The sequence below is a fragment of the Phoxinus phoxinus genome, assembly GCF_949152265.1.
Source record: "Phoxinus phoxinus genome assembly, chromosome: 11".
Taxonomy (NCBI): domain Eukaryota; kingdom Metazoa; phylum Chordata; class Actinopteri; order Cypriniformes; family Leuciscidae; genus Phoxinus; species Phoxinus phoxinus.
The window spans coordinates 14940119-14955805 of NC_136886.1; the positions used below are offsets into that span (position 1 = coordinate 14940119).

The window sequence follows — 15687 nt, forward strand, 5'->3', positions numbered from 1 at the left end:
AAGAATAGGAAATATCATTAGCAAAACTTGAAATGGCTCAGCGATTTAATGCAGAGCAAGTACTGAACACAATCAAATATTAGTGTCACTGTCACTTGATGGTGGATCTGGTGAAGAAGCTGTCAGCGATAAAACTATTGATTTTGAAGATGTTAAAAAAAGGTTGTTTTGAGAATATGTTTGAGATGGCGAATATGGGGCAGATGCTGAATGTACTTGGACATGAGCTCTGATGAGGGCAGTGATGATGGTATAAAACATCTGCTAAAACTGAGCCCTTCCAAGCTCAAAAAGGTAACTAAATATGCTTTATTTTATTCTTCTATAATTGTTACAATAATATCAGTTGAGTTTTATATTATCATGACAGGTAGAGATCCATCTGTGCTTGATCTGAGTTGCTAAAGACCCGAACATGTAAAAATGATTGGCAAAATATTCATGCATTTAAGGGTTAAAGATTCTAATTTTAATGGTTTAATCCAATTGAATTACTTTTCACTTACACAAAGTATTTAAGTGAAATTATAGTTTAATTGAACATTATTTGAACTCAAATGGAATAAGTTCACAGTACTCATAAATAGTTTTAGCTATATTCTGAAGGTTTTTACAGAGGGTTTTGATCATATATAATTTGCCTGATTTTACATTTTATTCCTAATAAATGGTGAATTGTTTTTTGTTTTGTTTTTGGCGGTTGACAGTAGTGTTATTGGGTGATAAAAAGAGATATCCAAAATCCCCTTTGTAAAAACATTTGACTCTAATATGTAAAAAAAAAAAAATATTTTGAACCTGGCTTTATCCAATGTTCAGATTTGTGTTCTAGAAATGTATGTCAATTAGTGCATACTTAATAAGATAATGGCAATTTTTCATATTTAAACATAACATTTCTGAAAACTTCCAATATAAAATGTGCAATGTTTGCAATTCTCAATGCAATCCATAAACTGGGGAAGTATAGTGATATCTATTAATTAACTTAAATAGTTTAAAGGAATAGTTCACCCAAACATTTTAATAATGTCATTAATTACTCACCCTCATGTCATTCCAAACCTGTAAGTGTGTTCATCTTCAGAAAACAAATGAAGAGAAATCTGAGAGCTTTCGGTCCCTCCACAGCTACACAACTGACACTTTGACGCTTCAAAAAGTTCGTAAAACTAATCCATATGAATTGAGCAGTTTGGCCCAACATTTTATGAAGAGACTCGATCACTTTATATGATGAACAGATTGAATTTAGGCTTTTATTCACAAATAAACATTCATTAACTCATATGTAAGTTGTGTTAAACGGAAGCTCAAGTATGTTCAATGATGTGCAAGAACCAATTAAGTTCATTCTCGTGTTACGCGGCACGTTTGAGCTTCCGCAAGAAGTTTGTTATAGCACGTCAGGCAGGTTTAGTTGAGCTTCTGTTTATTTTCGCTGATCAATGTCTATATGAATAAAAGCCTAAATTCCATTCATCAAAGTGATCTAAAAAATAGTAGTCCTGCCCTAAACTCACACCATTGCTTTAAAACAATGTTGGGAGTGGGACCCTCAAAAAACACTGTAATAGTATGTCACTGAGCCACAGTATTACACTATTCAAAGAAAAAAAAATGACAAATTCCCTTTAAATATATCAAATGTAGCTGTTGTTAAAGCAGGTGAGGCGAAGGTAAGGAAGAGGTCATGTAGATATAATACCAGTCATAGTAACTTTAAAAAAAAATAGTAACAAGGTAATCCAATAAGAAAACAGTCCACAGGAGAAAAACAACGCAACATCTTCACACTAAAATAAAGAAAATATTGGACCAAAAACGGAACTAAAGGTGCGTTCACGCAATGTTGTTATTACTGATTCTGAACTCTAAAAAGTCTTAATGTGCTTGTAGAACTTGTAATTACAATGAGTAAATTCATAATATTCTGAGAGCTGCGAAGTGGCGTTGTGCAAACCGATTGGTGTATGACATCAAAGTACAGCGAGATCGATTCTAAAGCATACAACTGAGGGCTCAAATACACAGGAAATAACGAGTAAGGGCAGGTGAACATAATTGGTAACCAAGGTTACAAGAGAGTAGTGGGAAACAAAGAGAACAAAGGAAACAGAAACTCAGGAAACAAGGAAAAGCAAAGTCCCTGAATACAAAGATAGACCTAGCAGCTGTTTCTCATAACTAAATTAACTGATGCAGTACATAAGGAATCCAATATATTATTTAAACACAAAGAGTGTACTTAAACACAATTTACAACTTATCAGGTCAACTATGCATTCCAGTGAAGTTTGGATTCTCTCAAATACAGAAAGGTAATGCCAAGACACCCCTCATTGCTACTTCTACAGTTATGAGATAATGGATTTAGGTACCAGTAAGTAAAATGGATTGAAAATATATATCTGCTCTCAGTAATGACTCCGTAGTCTCCACTGCTCTATTAGGACTCATCTGGGAGTAAGAATGATGGGGTGGCCGCTGAAGTTGCCAGCCTGTTAAGTCACTGTAAAATTGTTGCATCAGCGCCTTGAGTCCGTCTTTACACTCTGAAACCCATTGGTGCTATGATACAGATAGCTTCAGCTTCAATAGTTGTGCTATGTCTCGGACTACAGTAAATAGTATCTTTTCAAAGAAAAAAAATGGTACAAACAAATAAATGTAAAATCTGAATATATTTATCGTAAAAAGCCTACACAATATCTACCAACACAACTGTCTTAAAATGACTCCATGAGGGGTGAACCCATCAGATGGACAAAATTGGATGAAATATTGCAGGGTGAATGTAGCATGGGGGATTGTGTTTAATTACAGTGTGTTATCTGCATACTGATGACCTATGGAATGGCCTGAGCGGTTTTCACACACTAGTCTGCACTAATACTGTGCTACACTCATTATAGCTGTGAATATGATTATTAATCTAAAATATGTGCTTTCACAGCCACATAATTGTTAGAGGAGGGGGAAATGTACATATTTCATTAATGAGGCAATGGAAAGTTTTCATCTTTTTACATTACTCTAACAACTCTCACAAAGTTCAATGCGTTGAACTGCAAATGAACAGTGAAACCGTTTTTCTTTTTTCAGTCCTTTCATTCACACTTTCAACTGTCTTTAACTACAATATTTGTAGCTGGAAAGAAGACAGAAATTATTTTTAAAAAGAGGAAAAGTCCTCAAGAAGTCATTTTGATCAGAATAATGGCATGGATGAAAAGAAATATTTAGTCATTACTGTCAGGGGAGATACATGAGACATACATATAATATAATATAATATAATATAATATAATATAATATAATATAATATAATATAATATAATATAATATATTAAAACGACTCAACAAAAAGCTTGAAACAGATGATTTTGTCACAGAAAATATTAGCATACGATTATTACTTATCGGCACTGACACCAAAAGAAGAGATTCATTACTAATAGGCTTCTTTAATGCTAAATATATATATATAGATATATATAGATAGATAGATAGATATAGATATATAGATATACTATTATAGCATTAAACAAGCCTATTAGTAATGAATCTCATCTTTTGGTGTCAGTGCCGATAAGTAATAATCTTATGCTAATATATTCTGTCTGATTCAGAAAAAATCATCTGATTCAAGCTTTCTGTTGAGTCGTTTTAATCTGCAATCTAGTTGTAATCTATTCATAGACCTTAAGATCAGACATTTGGAAAGCTTTCATTACAATTCTGTTGAAAACGCAAGTAAAACTACTGTTCTTGGACTTCACTGCAAATTGATGACTACCGGTATTTTAAAGAGTCATGTATAGGTCATCATTATTTTGCAAAGTTTTAGGGTATATTAAATATTTAGTTTGTTGTGTCGAGAATTGTTTTACTGCTTTATTGATGGAACTTTATGGAAGAAAACGTCACATTTGATATGGAAAGTCCTGCCTTTCGGTTAAGAACCATTATTTTGTTTTACTAAGCATTATCTAGATTAGCCAAGTTAACTAAATTTGACTATGGATAAGCATTCTTTGTTTGAGGACAAATTCAGGTTTGGATTGATTAATGTAGTATGAGTTGGCTACCAAGGCAACAATGTCAACCTAAATGTACAGATAATTCTACTGTAAAGTGCAATCCTGAATCAAGTGGCAACAATAAAGTCCAATAAACATTTACTCAATGTCTCTCCTCAAACTTTCTTCCAGCATTGAGAGGGAAACTCTGGAAGCAATGAGGACAGACACAAAGACATCACAAGGAACAGAGGGAGGGTGTCCTGGGTTAAAACAATGGTGACACCCACCTTAACAAACATGTACCGTACCACAAACCGGCCTCCTCCACTCGAACAGTGTGCTTGCGAACCCACTCGACAAATGACTGCCTCATAGGCCCTTTTGTTTTGCTAACTGGTAACTGTGGATGTGGAAAAAAGGAAAACTTGAGTAAACAAGCAGTGCTTACCATCTCAATAGAGCTGCATGGGTGTTCTTCATCACAACAGTCTGGGCCACAAGGCAAACTATGAGAATAGCATGCCCTGAACTCAACAGCAAACAGGCTTCAATTGTGTCCCTAAAACAGCCCACTGCATTTTGATTTCTGCTCTTTATTTACGCACAGCAATAAAAAGGAATTGTCTTTGAGAATTTGAATCCATCTACAGCCAGTCCTTGAGGTTTTTGTTGCAATATTTAGCTTTGCTTTGTTATAATGGGAATTATTGTGAAATATAGTGGCCCCACACAGTATTTTTTTTATGGTGCGTTCACACCGGACGCGAATAGCGCGTCAGGCACGAGTGATTTCAATGTTAAGTCAATGCAAAGACGCCGGTGTGTAGGGACCGTTACACTTCAAAAAAAAAAAAAAAAAATGCATAATTTTTACTGGAATAAAAAATATAAAAAGATCCAACCATGTGGCATTAATTGTACAAAAACAAAAGACACACACATTTTTTAAATTTTCAAGAAAACGTCACTTAGCATGATTTATAAGATGTTTTTCTTGTGGGGAACAAAAAAAATTTCCCCACAAGGACAAGGATTTTGGATATTGCCCTATTTGTGGGGATATTTTGTCCCTGTTGGGTATTTTGACACACACACACAGTCATTTTTCAAAATTAAAAAAATGTGATGGTGAGTAATTGATGATTTTTCAGTGAGCATAACCAAAGCAGTTAATAAAATGTGATTGTTTCATCACAAACATTAGCCAAGCTCATCAGCAAGTAACTTCACCTCTAAAAGGTTGTGAAAATGTATCCATGCCCTTCTCGTTCAGTTCCTGCGATATATGATGGCACACTGGCCATTGTCTTGTCAGGCTGAGAACATTCTTTCTTTTATTAGTGTCTAGTTTTGTAACACTGCCAAATAACACTTGATTGCTCTTTAATTAAATATTAATGGCCATCATTACATCTTCATTTATAATTAATGGCCGTTAACGACTGATATTGCACATTAATGTAATTAAACATTAGTAAAGCAGTAATGTAATTTCGCTTTCTCTAACGACTGGACTGGATGACTTTATACAGCAGAAGTGGCCAAAACAGTGGCTGCAGTGAGATGACTGAGGCTGGTATTAAAACCGCACTGGCTTCACAAAGGTCTGATGGACATTAAGACCTGATTTAGCCACTTATTAAAATCAGTGTACAGTTTTGATTGTACTCATAATGTAAATTAATTGTGTCCGGAATGCACCATCGAAGAACATTGCATGTTTTCATGCGTCCAGACAAGTGATTCACAATGCAATTAAATGCAGTCCAACCTGCCCCTTCACCCCCAGATGTGCAGTTGATACCGTTTCGCACAGAGATGCTTTTGTGTGCTATAGTGTGGGACCAGGAGACTGAACCCTGAGGCATCAGAGGAGAACTGGCATCAATAACTCTCTTTTTTTTACCCTGAGGTGGCATCAACTTTAACCCTACATCTAAGGGTGTCAATCTAGCGTTAATTCAACTGACTAAATTGTGGTTGTGCTGGTCAGCTCATTCCTTCCCTGCAGCTTTACCCTTTCGGGAATGATTAAAAGTTCTGCTCATGGTTACATTTTGAACAGACTCAAAGAGATGTATGCGCACAATGTAATATATTTAAGTCTTCTATAATCATAGCACTGTTATATTCAAAGGCTTTTGGTTAACCCTGAGAGATCAAAGCTGAGAAAGAACAAAAACAGGAAAGCAATGAGCAAATATTTTCCGCAAGGTAATAAAAATGAAGTTTGCGCTAGAGCATTGGTAAGCACAGCACAGGCCCCGGCCATTAAAACCCAATCACTTCTCTCTAGCACTGTGAAAACAAATATACACGATGAGCCTACAGGGCTGCTATCCTCTGATGGCACTACGACTTTCCCTAATTAAAGGATTCTAAAGCACACCAGGACACAAACAAAGGATGCTTTTTAAAAATCTCTCATCATGTTGTATCAACTGTTTGTGGGAAAAGGGGGGTAGATAGAGAGGGATCTCACACTATTTTCCTGCTCTTTGATTGAGAAAGGATGAAGGTAGAAACGGTAAATCAAGACTGCACAGCTGCCATTGTTTGGTGAATTTTTAACTAGAAAATTAGACTCTTAACGGGTCCCTTAAGGTTTAGAGAAGACCACAGTAGTGAAGCAAAAGACTAAAGTATATTTTGCATGGTTCTTTTATCCTGCACCACCAAAAATGTCAATCTTGTGACATTCTTTCCTAAGTTTTGGAGGATTCCATCATATGTTTGGCAAACTTAATGGCGGGAAAAAACACAAAACTACAATGTTTTACTAAATGTTTATATATACACCCTAAGAAAAGTCTGTAAAAACAGGGCCCCAGTGTACTGTATTATTTTGTAGGAAAATCAGCATGGATTTTTTTAAAAGTGTATTACCCAGATTTTGAAATTACATCATTTACATAATAATACATACATTTGAGGAAATTTCAATGAACTCAAAATAATATGTATAATATATATTAACTCCCTAACATTCCACAACAAAACAAAAAGGTAACAGAAAGAACATGTACAAATAATTTTTTTTTAAATGGCAAAGCAAGCACCATTATCCATTTGACTCATGCGCATATTCTAATGCATATACAGCCATTCATTCATTCTTTTATCGAGGAACACAACTTGAATATGGTGCACAAGTAAAATTTACTACACTTTTATAGTTATGTTTATGCTGACGTTAAAAATCTGTTTTACTGTGAAACAAAGCAGCTCAGACATTTTGGATGGGGAAAAAATATTGTTGCGTTTCACAGAAGATTACAAAGGTTTTGAATGACGTACAGGTATTGGTGGTGAAGGATACAAGTCACAGTTACATTTCAAGAGACTGATCCCTACCTATTTAAGGCCATAAAAGCATGTCACAATACCTAACTTATCATATTAACCTTGTTATTCAAGTACATGATGATGATTTTGGGAAATAACATTAAAGAGGAGATTATTGCCTCCAGTTGAGTCCAAAAGACCTTTATTCCGACTTTGGCTGATAGTAGGTAAATCTGTGAATCTCCTGCCAAAATTCTTCAGATGTCCTTTTTTTTTTTGAATTAGCAGTTTGTCCAGAGGCCACATGTCACTCCCAATTAAAGATAAAAGATGCCTTATGTCCTTAAGAGAAAAAAAGAGAGGACTATTCACTTGGCTTCAATTGAACAAGACACATGCCTCAAAGAGATAAAAATCATTTAATTGAGAATGAATTAGTCATTGAGATGAAGAGGAAATGTTTTTTAGTACAGGCTAGACAGACACACGCCAGTCTTTCATTGCAACTTTGGCCTTCTTAGTGTTGGGATAGAGATTTAAACTGTTTCTTGTTTATATTAAACATATTGCAAAAGTTTGATCCTCATAAGTCTTATTAGCAATCCAACGCATTTTTGCAATCACGTCAACAGAATTATTTCCCCAAACATGATAATGAGTTTAGGTATGATGCCCACCTGTTTTGAAACAACTTTATGTTAGATCTGTGTGCTCTCTGATCACATTAGCATAATACAGTAATGTTTCAACAAAAGTCCTTCTGTAAAGACTATCTTGTGTACCACCACAGCTGCATCACTGTGACACATGTACTGACCTGTTTAATCTCTCTTTCAAAAGAACATTGTTTCTCTAAGTGCTTTTTTGATCCACAGACTGAAATAATTGGATTTGAGCATTTATAAATTGAAATCACACTTTCAGTGAGACCAGTAATATAAGCAATGAGCAATATGTTACTTTCAATAGATTTCATTTAAAAAAAACCTCAAAATTATAGTCCATGTTTTGCATACAGTAAATATTTGCACACTGTATTCACAAATACTCATTAGCATGGCCAACTAATTGTTTATAGAGCTGACCAAAAAACATTAAAATGCTGTGATCACACACAGCACCCACACAACACTTAAAAATATCTATACCGGACGTGAGCATAGCAACGCGACAACAAAAGAATAGAACCCATTATAATCAATGATGCTGTCTACACTGGATGTGGCATGGCAAGACACGACATGACAAATCCCCAACAGTAAAACTGTTGCCACATTTTGCTGCTACTGATACGACGGACAAATGTGTTTGCAATGGCCATTTTGTCGAGTCGAGTGTAGACAGCCTCAAATTGTTGTGGCGAAACGCGGCTAAAACGCTCAATGCCAATAGAAAACAATTTAAAAAAGGTGCCTCTCACTGCAAAAAACGCATCCTGTCTGATCGGGGCCTCACACTGCACATTCCTAATCCCCAGGTTAAAGTCCTTATTTGCATATTTACGGTGACAGTGTTACTGAATGGACAAACGCAGCACGTGACCCGTTTACATAAAACGCTTGTTCGACTTACATTTACATTTAGTCATTTAGCAAACGCTTTTATCCAAAGCGACTTACAACTGAGGACTACAGCAAGCGAGTCATCGTGAAGAGGCAAAAATAACGCAAGAAGTGCTCAAAATACAAAGTTCAGGCATTGCTCAAAGTAGCATAAGCCAAACAAGAGAGGATTAAAGGAAAAGTTTGTGCTCACGGAAGAGATGAGATTTCAGTTGTCTTTAGAATGTAGTCAGGGATTCTGCATTCCGGACGAGGTAGGGAGATCATTCCACCAGCATGGAATCGTGAATGAGAATGTTCTGGAGAGTGATTTTGTGGCTCTGAAGCGGCGCTGCACAGACCGGTCGGTTAATGACATCAAAGTACAGCGAGAGCGATTAGAGAGCAGACGGCTCCGAATGCTTTTGAATCGCTGAAATTCACGGTTATGGTATGGGGCATGAACATTTTTGAAACGCACTCAAAGTGGTTGACCAATCACAACACACTGGTCCAGCTGACGAATCAGAGCACATTGCACATTTTGAAAGGAGGAGCTTCATGGAGACCAACTAAATAGCATGTTAACGACAGACTGTAAAGAGAGGTGCTGCAATTACAGTATGTAAAATATGTGGAAATTCACGGTTATGGTATGGGGCATGATCATTTCGAAACGCACTCAAAGTGGTTGACCAATCACAACACACTGGTCCAGCTGACCAATCAGAGCACATTGCACTTTTTAAAAGGATAAATTTCATAGAGACATGAACTAAATAGAACATTAAAGAGAGGTGCTGCAATTATATAAAATTTTGAAGAAAAAAAATGTTTACATGCAAGCATGAAAACCAATTCTATAGTCCCCGAAAACAAAACCTCTTAAAATAACACATTACCTAATGTTACCAACTTTATTTCAGTTTTTTACCATTAAAAGTATAGGCCACCCAACCTCACAGTCTTGTAGTAGAAGAGACCTGAGCACTGTTAAATCGAGTTTCACATTTAACTTTAAAACAGGCTTGTTTTGTTTCATATTTCAAGCAGCTGCTAACAGCCAATTAGAGACGAGACGAGGATGCCATTTGATAATTGGCGAGACAATTTATACTGCATTCCATGCTAAAAAAAGATAACTTTTACCAGTGAAGAACACTACATTTCAGGAGTCAGGAATTCATACTTGTGACAAACAATTATCGTTGTTTATTGCCCCTTTTATTTTCAAGAGAATACATTATTGTGTTTTTTTGTTATTATTAGGTTGACTTAAAGGGAATATAATAAGACAGTAAAAACATAATATATTGTTCAAGAAACAATACAATTAAGGTAGGGGAAGGCAAACATTTTTGCTTAGGAGGTTCTGGTAATTTATTATATTTATTTAATTACGGAGATGGTTACAGTAACAGTACAGTGGTGTATGAAAAAAATCTAAACTTCTAAACAAAAGTTTATTTCCCAAAAATTACATCACACTTCTACTACCTACAGCACAGATTAAAATAGCCTGAGGTTTGTAGCTTCGTATTAAAAATACAGGAATGTCTTGGAATAAAGATTTAACCATTTTTCAGTCAAATGGTGACAGGAGGTGATACTTTTAGACTAAAAAGATCAGTAGTTGCATGTCATATGAGCAGTTAATCAAATCGCTTGCCTATTTTCATAATCAATCACAACAAGCATCTATGTGAATCCTCATATGACCAATATTCAATTCAGCAGAAATATAATTCACAGATGTATAGTGCATGTGACACTGTAGGTTTTTGCACTGGAATGTACCAGTAATCATTTTAAATGTGACCACAACCTTTGGCTCTATGAAGACGACACACCTGAGAGTACATGCGTGCGAATGGGAGACAGTATAAGTGATAAAGAAATTATTTGAAATTTGAGAGAGTGACGAATAAATAAAGATGAAGAGAGGGGGATTAAAATGACTAAATGGGTGCAGTCGTGGCGTATGTTAGAGAGTCAGACTGGTAACCTGAAGGTTGCAGGTTCAATTCTCAATACAGGCAGGAAATGACTGAAGTCCCCTTGAGCAAGGCACCTAACCCCCAACCCCCAACCCCCACGGCAACGGGTGTGATATTGCTTTTATACAACAGTTTGACGGCATATAAATAAGAAAAAACAACGGAGTGTTTATAAAAACCCTGTTTTGTGCAGAACTTCTTTCTAGCTCCATGGATTCAAGTCTCAAGTTGACATTTTAACAGTTGAGCCCAAGCCTCTGTTTCTAATTCTAAAACGTCACTTTAGAACTAGTATCGAAGGAACGTTGAGTCGCTTCATTGAAGCTTATTGTATTGAGTAGAGTTGAGGAGAGAGAGAGAGAGAGAGAGAGAGAGAGAGAGAGAGAGAGAGAGAGAGAGAGAGAGAGAGAGAGAGAGAGAGAGAGAGAGAGAGAGAGAGAGAGAGAGAGAGAGAGAGAGAGAGAGAGAGAGAGAGAGAGAGAGAGAGAGATTGACTTAAAATGCTGTATCAGATGCAAATACACTCGCTCATTTGATCTCTCTCTCAAAATACTCACATAATTCATTTTAATAATTAAATTAAATAATTTTAGCAATACCAGTAGCTTATAGTATATAGATTTACTTAATATTTTGACATATGGCTTTTAACTTCAATGAAGCATCTCAGCGTTCCTTTGTTACTGGTTCTAAAGTGACGTTTTCGAAATAGTATAGAGGCTTGGGCTCATCAGTTAAACTGTCAACTTAAGATTTCATTCAGTGGTGGAAAGAAATAATTCCACAGACAAGAGGGTTTTTAAGACACTCGTAGTCGTGTGATATGGGTCATACGAATTCGGCCATAGGTAATTACAGCCGTGCTTATAGAGCCATATTGCACAACTACGAGTGTGATATGCCTATTGTATTTATACAACAGTACGAAGGCACAAATTTTTTTTTTTACAATGCTTTGGATCACATAGTAGTCATTGAAAATTATGTTCACCAAATAAAATAATCTTGGCTTAATATGCACACAAACTAATGCATTTAAGCTCAATATCTCCAATTGAATGTGCAATTGCATTAGTGTCCTAACAAAAATACAGCTTCAACTAAATAAAATCAAGGCCAAGAGTACATCAATTATCCCTGTAAACGTTAAAACTGTGCATACCGAGCTTCTCATTAAACTAGCATTCACCTTTCTGGTCTGTCAGAACAAAGTCTCTATTTGCATCCCACTGATTAATCCATTAGTGGGCTGCAGATTTGCAATAACTCTGCTAATCTATTCAAACTTTCTTTAGCCTGTTGCAACTCCAAATGTCTGACAGCCGGTGCAAAGGCGTATGGTAAAACATACTTCATGAAACTCCACAAAGAATAAATTCTCCTCCGTAGCCTACAAAGCATTCCAAGCTTCTCCGTTCAAGGCCTGCTGCTGAGAATAGAAAACACTGGATCTTTTGTGAGGTGACTCAAAGTGCGTGGGTACAAATATATTGGTCCTCAACGACAGAATTATCCCGCTTTTCCCTCCTTTTTTAAGGTACAATCTTGCCATCTTATTTGTTAGAACATCCTTTCCCGAGTTGCCATAACAAGAGCATAATGGGTATCATTGTCATATGAATTATGCTTGGACCTGTGAGTGGGTGGGTTGAACTCAGAGGACAACACCATCATGGTGTTTTTCTGTCCGTGACAAAGAGCTTCTTAATTGTGACCGAGTGCGTTTGAGAACTGAGTCATGCCATTTTGTCTGCACTGTGCACCACAGACCTTTGGCCATTGTGTTTGTCCATTTTAATCAAATTCTAGGCGCGCTTATGGTTAGAGCCAATGTGAATGATAAAAGAGTCCAGGCCTGAGATGAGGATGTGTCGTGAAGTCATGTTTTCCAGCACATAGAAGGCTGCTGTCTGATTTAGACCATCCTTTTGTCCACCCATATTCAAATGGGGTTTAGTTTTAAAACGCGAGCCCATTCTGCATAAAAGACCGATAGAAATCTAAAAGGACAGAATATGTGACCAGAAAGGCTGGTCAATAAATGTCTTGTCTGTCTTAAAACCCAAGCAAGAATGTGGGAAATGGCCCAAGAGGCAAAAGTCTGCCAGATATATAGATACAGTTCAAATGTCTGAGGAAATGGAGATTATATTACATTCAACACATTTTTCTAAAGGCAAAATAGCCTGCAATGAATGTCTTTATGCATTATCTCTCTGTTCTTTAATCTCGCTGATCTTTTCAGACACTGGAGTCGAAATGAAGCATTTTCACAGCTTTACTTTGCACGGCACAACCCAGCACACATGCGGGTCGCATCTTTGCACACACACATAGACACACACACATGCACACACCTCCACTACCTTATTAACACTGACATCTGATGCCACGACTGGGCAAACGAAGCTCAACAATTGATGTCAGAGCCTTACAAATTAAATAAATGGGGAAACGCTATGGTGTATTACACACACTAAGTCTCCTTAATGAACAGTCACACGTTGGTGCACAAAGCGTCCTGTGCCAGACAAATCAAACATTTGCTGGCTAGAAAACAGCCACGGAGCTGTGTGAGAGAGAGCGGTGAGAGTCAGATCAATGAATAAATTACCTCTTATGGATTAAGCACAAACAGAAAAAGTGACAATTAAATAAATGCCAAATCTCACGAACAAGCTACATAAAAACATTTTTTAAATAAAAGTTTCTACATTGGATTATATTAATAAAAATATTTCATTATTTTAATATAAAGGTAAATGTTATAACATTACATTAAATGCATGCCAATTTTTGCTTCACGATAACAATCGGTGGGTTAAAATAATAAATGTTTGCTCATATGATACATTAAGATTAATAAAATGTATTGGTATATAAAGAAATTAACAATAACCAAGATTAATAAAACGTATTGTTAGTTCATGATACCCTGATGCATTAAATAATGGTAACAAGTTGCAAATGCAAAGACACAAATGATTGCATTTCCCGTTTAAGGTGTTTGTACATAGACAGCTTCCTCCTTCAATTCATGCAGATACAATACACTACACTCGGATGCCATTTTTGTTTTCACTTCTTGCAGCCCTCTGGTCTGCCACCCAGACCATGCCACTGGCGTGCAAGGACATTATTTTCAGATCACTGTACAATCACTTATTTTGCTGTCGGAAAACGTGGCATAATAGGTGTGGATACTACGGATTGGTTGAATGCATAGCTGTAGCCAGACACCTCTTATTCTCCAAGGTGGGCTGATCTCGGCTTTGAAAGACAGGAGAGGAAAGAGATGGAATATCTAAAAGGGGTTAAGTGCCGAGGTTACCCATCCACGGAGCATAAAATGAAGGCTCTCACTTTGATGGACACCAGAACCCAGATCCCTGATGTCCCAAAATATTAGGTTTCTCTTCTAATAATGTTGGAAATATTGCCTACTGTCATGATTAATCTGGCCGGGTGCTGGCGCTGATTGCAGGTGACACGGTCACAGCGCAGTGCCCGTGTTAGTTTCCACACACCGTCAGCTTCACTCCCAGTTCTGGACGAGCCAGCCTGCACAGTGATAGCAGCTCTCCGCCGTCTCTAATAGATTGTGACAGCCAAGAAGGAAACCTTTATTTTAATTCAAACAACAAAAGCCAAATAGCAAAACTTATGTACGTGCCTAACTTTTTCTTTCGCGCCTTTTCTGATCTTCCCCCAGACCTATTTCTTGAATGCATTTTTTTCTTCAGGGTGAGAACATTTCAGAGCCACATTATTCTCAGACACAAAATGTGGAGGTATTTGCAGATGTGGAGGCCGGCGCAACAACATTTGTCGAATCAAAGGCTTGAATTATTGTACAAAGTTCAGCAAGTTTCACATGACACTTAGAAACACCATTGTCCCAGCCAGGAACAAGGACGCCCATTCTTCAGAGGGGGTAAAAGACAACCTTGGCCATTCTCATAATCGAATCTGTAAGTCCCAGTGGACCATTGGGAATTCTTTGCATTGGCCATGGTTAGAATGCACTGTTTGGCCTAACAATGGCAACATTGATTTTAATGCTCAGAGAATTTTGGTTGAGCTGAGCAAACTGAGCAGGACCGAGGGGGAATACCGCTCTCTGCCGTTTTCCATGAGGGGCGAATAGGGTCATGTCTGTCCCCGTCGCACCCACCCACCCCCTTCTCTGTCCATCCGGCTATGATCTCATGCTGAAAGCTGTTCTCTCAAACAAACAAATGCAGATGCCCAGAAAATAGCGCCACTTCCTCCTTTTGCCCATTGCCCTCTTGCTATACCGCTATCAGGCCTGATATTATTTGCACAATCGCTCCTTGTTGACAATGTATCGAGACTGAAACGGGAGTGTTTTGAGAACTGATGTTACATTGATGTCCGGTTGCCATGGGGCCACAGTTGCGGCATGAAGTCATGACCTTCCTGTTTGGCCACATAGTAACTTATTGAGTCGATACAAATTACCCTGATTCTTTATCTACCAATTTAGCTGCTGGTAGTGGGCAGGGGTCACATAGCCCCATTCATGGGACGGCTTTTGAAGTTACTGCTACCACTGTGAGACTTTAACGCTTACCCCCATGCGGTGGGATGGGAGGTGGGAGGTGGGGGGTGATATTCCCAGACAATGAACACCATTGCTTCCCGCCTTCAAAACACTTACTTCAAAAGGACCTCCCTCTGCCAATCCTGAGTTTGCTCTGGTTGCCAACACTGGACATGCTTTTCCCCGTGGATATAAATGTTTTATTAGAGGTGACACCTCGGGCTGCTCTTTCCGTGCTTCTGTGCGAACCCTCAGCCGGAGATGTGACAGGACTG

General features: G+C 37.4%; 1 long non-coding RNA gene across 2 annotated transcripts in view; it reads right to left on the reverse strand.

Moving 5' to 3' along the window:
- Window positions 1-15687, reverse strand: part of LOC307007040 — a 125387-nt gene that overhangs the window by 80306 nt on the left and 29394 nt on the right. For both annotated transcript variants that reach the window (XR_013799561.1, XR_013799562.1), the window contains exon 4: window positions 15530-15684. This is a non-coding gene — a long non-coding RNA (uncharacterized lncRNA). The remainder of the gene's footprint in view (window positions 1-15529; window positions 15685-15687) is intronic.